We start from the raw sequence: 6,093 nt of genomic DNA, 5'->3' as shown, positions 1-6,093 counted from the left end.
CGTCCATGCTGAGACTCAAAGGCACTTCCTATGTGGCTCCCGGCATCTCCCCCTTTTTTATTTTTTTAAAAAAAGCAGTATGCAATTCCACTTTGGTTTTATATACACTCTGGAGGGCAGTTTGAATTAATCGGATGATGACTGGAAAAGAAATAAGAAGCAAAATTATAACCACTCCGGCAGCCCCGTAATTTATTAAAATATGCATAAAGGAATTATCCTTAAAATAACTTTGTAAGTTTTGTAAAAATTCTGCAGCAGCCTTAGAAGGATTCATATCATATTGAGAGGCTGCAATATCATGAATTTGTTTGTGTAAATGTTCCAAATCAATTCCCAAATCACTAGAATTCCACACATTTAAAATGTGCATTTGAATTTTCTCCCAGGAATATTCAGAATGATTTACTTTTAAAGAAGTAACACATATCCAGGAATATTTTTTATGGCAAGTTAGGGATAGACGAATTTTTAAGGCTGTAAGTTCTTGGCCAATATGTAAAACTGCTTCCTCAAGGGCATCAACTTTAGCTTCTAACTTTCTATCTATTGCTTCCTGGGTTGCTAAAGCCAAGGATACATTTTTTGATAAATCATTTGCATATTGTGCTGTTTGTACTTCTTTTACTAAAGTATATGTTGCAACAGTAAAAGAACTCAGTATTCCTATCAAGGCGGAAATTCCCAAAATCAAAGTAGCCACAAATCTTTTTGGCCTTATGAGTTCTCCAACCTGTCTTACAATTTCCGCCCCTATATCTGTATACCAAGATTCATTAAGCGCTACTGGCAGCATAATATAAGCTGGTCTTTTTAACACCATTATGGTTGACACATTCATTTCAGGAACAATACAAGTGGTCAGTATGCATTGTTGACAGGTAATATAAAACCTCATATTATATTGCATAATCTGTAATTTTTCACTATCATTAGAAAGCAACAGGGAGTACGGAGATGACACACAGGTTTGAATATAGTACTCTTCCACATGGGTAGTAGCTCTAATTAACGTTATTTTACGAGTGGTTAAGGGTAATCTCCATAACTGAGGTTGATAATAGGTTTTATTTTCATAAACAAAAGTATAAATAGGAGCCACCCATCCATGACTATTCCATCTATTTACCTTCAATGGACGGGGAATATAGGAATCATTCCATGGATATAATATGCCTTTCTCTAAATATGTTCTATAATCTCCCTCAGGAAAATTAATACTCCAATCTGAAATATAATATTTAGTTCCAGGAATGGATATTTTATTTTCTTTATTATACATACAATATATCCATGAAGGATATCCAGTTTTAATATCTTTCCAAATCCATTCATCTGTAGCTTTCCCTGCAGCCTCATCACAATCATCATATCTAGGAGGATGAACATCTTTAGCTGAGGGGGCTATGTTCTACTTTGGTGGGAATAGGACTGAGTTGACGCCCGGAATTTCTTTTCTGTTCTTTCCGGAGGAGAAGGGCCGAAAAAGGGCCATTCCAGGGCGCAGCGCTGGGCTTGCCACATTTGGGAGCGCCGCCTGAAGTTGGGCGCACAGCCTCCCGCCGCCCTGCCGTTGGGCTGGTGGAGGCCGCAGCACTGTTAGGGTCGCATCAGTCCTCCTGTTTGCACTATTTCTTTTTGCGACCATGGCCCCGCCTTAAGTATTTCCAATTGAGAAACAAAACCTCAGGAAACCGAAACTTAACCAGCCGCTCTCGCTTCTGTAATTACGCTTGCTGACCCCCCCCCCCCCGCAACCGTACAACCAATCGGCGACTAGTGTCTCTGTTTAAAAGTCAACCAATCGGCGACTAGTGTCTTTGTTTAAAAGTTAACCAATCGGCGACTAGTGTCTCTGTTTAAAAGTCAACCAATCGGCGACTAGTGTCTTTGTTTAAAAGTCAACCAATCGGCAACTATGTTTGTACCGGTCTATAAAAGAGCTGTACTAAACTCCGCCAGGACCTCTTAGCGTCACCGGCAACGAGTGCGCGGAGGTCCAGGTTCGAACCTGCAATAAATGACCCTTGCCGTTTGGCTTTGACTCTCGACTCTGGTGGTCTTGTGGAGGGGCCTCGCGACCTCGGGCATTTCATAGCTGGATATTTATTAACATAAACTTGATTTTGTCCTACAACTTTTCCTAACAATGACTATAGATATCTTGTGGTTTTATCTCTTCCTACTGGCTCTTTAGGGGAGTCTGTCAAGAATCCTGCATCAACTACTGACAAACACCCATTCTTTGTTTGACTATTTCCTATTGACCCTGAGCCAAGAAAAAAGCATATTGGAGGAAAGTCAGTCTGACCTGTAAATGAGTAATTAAAATTGATTACAAATTGTTTATAGCCCTGCATTCCTCGAATGCCATCGGTCAATTCAGGAAATGAGGAAGTTACTGGAATAATAGAATCTCTCCAAGTACATGCATGTAAGATAGGAGGATCTGGAAAGTAAGCCCAATACGTACCATTGGCACTTACCTGAACCGAAAGCAAGCTAAGCATAGCCACAAAAAAATTAGCAGTCGTCAAAGGCAATCCTTGAGCATTCACAGCATTTTCAGCATTCAGGCAAAGCCTTTTAATTGCCCCCCAGGTTATCGGAGCCGCTTCAGTGGTGGAGATAGCATACCTTCTCTTTCGTGAACGAGAAGGCAATGAAGGCTTTCTCTCCGAAAGTTTTGGAGAAGCTTGTATTATATTACATATGGCTTGGTCTACATATTTCTGACATAAGGTAGGGCTATTTTTCATGCCCTGCGGCAAAACTTTCCACTGATACCGTTGGTATGGTCTGGTAAAATTAGGAGAAGGCACACTAAACGCAAACCTCTTTCTGTCCTCCTTATGTAAGGGGATTGTAAAAAAGCAATCTTGCAAGTCTATAACTATAATAGCATAATTTTCAGGGATGGCTACTGGAGAGGGAAGTCCAGGCTGTAAAGCCCCCATTGTTTCCATGGTTTTATTTATTGCTCTAAGATCTTGTAATAATCTCCATTTTCCCGATTTTTTCTTTATAACAAATATAGGAGTATTCCAAGGACTATTAGAAGGTTCTATATGTCCTGCCAATAGTTGCTGTTCCACTAATTCTTTTGCAGCTGCTAATTTCTCAGAAGTTAGGGGCCATTGTTCTACCCACACAGGTTCTTCTGAAAGCCATACTATGGGGTCAGCTGCTTTTAAAACAATGGCCCCCGTTATAAATTTGGATAGCCCACTCCATGTTTATCATTTTTGGGCTCAGCAACCACAGGATATAATCTTCCCTCCTGGTTTTTTCCTAAGCCTTTATCTGGATCATACCCCATTCTTAACATTTGTGAGGAGACCCAGTCATCTGGACTATATAAAAGCATTCCCATCTGCATAAGTATATCTCTTCCCCAGAGGGAAATTGGCAGGCCAGGTATTACATAAGGACAAAAGGAGCCTGCTTGTTTATTGACGGGATTTTTCCAAGTTAAAATTTGGGCACTCTTAGCTACTGCTGGCGCAGTTCCTAGGCCTGTTAACATATTATCAGTATGCTGGGTGGGCCAGCTGCTAGGCCAATCTTTTCCTGCTATGCAGGAAGTATCGGCACCTGTGTCTAAGAGACCCTGAATATTTTTTCCATTTATTTTTAAAGTTTTTAAAGGTCTATTTTTGGTAATTTCTTGAATCCAAAATGCCATATCACTGGAGCCAAATCCCTTTTCATTTCTAGCTTCTTGAGTTATATTCTTTCCTGTCTTATAATATGGTAGTAATAACAGCTGTGCTATTCTTTGTCCCACATAAATTTGCTGTGTCTTATTAGAGGGAGCCACCATTATGTGAATTTCTCCTGTATAGTCAGAGTCAATTACTCCAGGCAAAACTGTTAAACCAGATAAGGAAATTGAACTCCTACCAATAATTAAACCCATTACTCCTGGGGGTAATGGACCTTTAATCCCAGTTGGTATTTTTATGACTGGAGAGTCAGGAGTTAGTATTGTTGCGGAGGTGGCACAGAGGTCCAATCCTGCGCTGCCTGGGGTGGCCCTGAACAATTCATCAATTCCCCTGAGGGAAGAAAGGGATTGAGCGTCTGGTGAATTGCCCCTATTGTTTGTTGGGCCCGGGGTTGGGCCCGAAGTAAGTTTCCCGAATTAGTTCCAGCAGGTGTATCTGGAAAAACAGGTGTAGGATACATTGGCATCTGAGCTCCAGCCTGAGGCACTGTAGAAACCCCATTAAGGGGAAGAATGTGTCCGTCCTTGTGATATTTACTCCTACACAATTTAGTCCAATGATTTCCTTTCCCACATCTTTGGCAAGGAGTCTTTGGGACCCCAACATTACCAGAAGGTATCATTCTAACAGGACCTGCTGGAGGCGCATTTTTATTAGGACATTCCCTACTGAAATGGCCGGCGCCTCCACAAGCAAAACAATTATTTCCCTTTGGCCCCTTAGGGTTTTTTGTTTTCTGAACCATATTCATCATGCATTGAGGAAGCGTTTCTCCCTTTAGGGCAGCTGCCAAGGCAATCCCTTGCATATAGGAGGGTCCCACGTCAGAACATTGTTTAATAAAATCTGAAATGCTTCCAGTTTTTCTGATTGACCGAATCAAGTTCTGACAAACAGGGTTTGCATTTTCAAAGGCTAATTGTTTAGCTAGTATGTTAGCTGCATCCTCATCAGTTATCACTCTTTTTATCTCTGTTAACAACCGAGAAACAAAATCCTCATATGCCTCCTCAGGTTTTTGTCTTAAATCTGTTAAGGTGGAGGCTTTTCCTGGAGTCAAAGGCAAAGACTTCCAGGCATTTACTGCGCACGTAGTTACCTGCCATAAGGCCTCTTTTCCCATATGCATTTGTTGTTGGGCTGTATCATATTCTCCCTGGCCTAATAGCATATCTTTAGTAATGTTAAACTTATCCCTCTTCTTATTTAAGGCATGTTCTTTATTCACCTGTTCCTCATATTCTGTTTTCCAAAGCAGATATTGCCCTCCTGATAAACAGGCTTTTGTAACTTGAGTCCAGTCATATGGAGTCATCCATCTATTTGCTAAGGCATCTATAAGAGTCATGGTATAAGGTGCCAGTGGTCCATAATCTATACAGGCCTTTTTAAGTTCTTTTAAAAGTTTTAGAGGCAAGGGATCCCAATATACATCATCATCAAAACCATAATCATCATCCTCACCGTTTATTCTCCTATGTCTTTTATGTTCGCCTTGACCTTTATTAAAAGGTGGCGGAGGTGGCAAACCTCCGACATTTGAAATTCGGCTTCTTGACCCTTTTAGAGGAAAAAGTGAAGCTGGTGGTGCGGTCGGTAAACGACCCAAGGGACGCATGTCATGTAAATTAGGTCTATTTTTCTTAGTTTCTTGCATTGAAAAAGCACCAGGGGGTTCGTACTTCCTTCTTTCATAATCATATGCAGCAGCATCTAAATCATCCTGATCTGCAGGAGGCAATTCATCATCAAAAGGAGGACTTTTTAACAAATTAGAGTTTTTATCAGTAGGTGACTCATCTTCCTCCTCTGAGTCATTATCATTAAGGTTACAGTCTTTTAAAGCAGCAGCCAAAACCTCAGTTTCTTTTGACGGTTTTGGGGAAAGTAACGGAGTACATTTATCCATTACTTCTGCAGGATATTTATATGGGTTCTTCTGACCTTCAGGCAAGGGGGCAATGCTCTCTCTAATAAGATTCCATAAAGTAAAAGTATCTACTGGGACCTTCTCAGGTCCAAAATGACTGTAATATACTTGTAAAGTTTGCCCCACCTTTTGCCATGTTTCTATATTAACTGTTCCCTGTTCTGGAAACCATGGGCATTGTTCCTGTACAAACTGAAAAAACTGAGTTAATTGCTTGTTAGTTACTTTAATTCCTCTTCCATTTATCATATGTTTAACTATATCAATAAACAAGAGCCTCTCCTTGGACTCAGCGTGTCCCATCTTGACACCGTCTTTCTCACCTTCCTAACCAGTATTCCTAACTGGGGGTCAGCGGCACCCTACGGTGAGACTCCTATCCGTCCGAAAAAGAAATAATACTTACCCCTCCGGGTCCCTGTTCAGGCGCCACTT

At 40.9% G+C, this 6,093-nt stretch overlaps 1 long non-coding RNA gene across 1 annotated transcript; it reads right to left on the bottom strand.

Annotated features, from left to right (window-relative positions):
• Positions 1-68: 68 nt before the first annotated feature.
• On the bottom strand, positions 69-2,585 carry LOC113617054 (uncharacterized). Its single transcript, XR_003431487.1, has 2 exons — positions 2,487-2,585; positions 69-141 (listed from the first exon to the last, which is right to left on the bottom strand). It is a non-coding gene; the product is annotated as an uncharacterized LOC113617054 (long non-coding RNA).
• Positions 2,586-6,093: the final 3,508 nt, after the last annotated feature.

This window comes from Aethalodelphis obliquidens, unplaced genomic scaffold (assembly GCF_003676395.1).
Source record: "Aethalodelphis obliquidens isolate GAN/ISIS:26980383/991018 unplaced genomic scaffold, ASM367639v1 scaffold1521, whole genome shotgun sequence".
Classification (NCBI taxonomy): Eukaryota; Metazoa; Chordata; class Mammalia; order Artiodactyla; family Delphinidae; genus Aethalodelphis; species Aethalodelphis obliquidens.
Note: the sequence above shows the minus strand (reverse complement) of the source record. Positions and strands in the feature narration are given on the sequence as shown.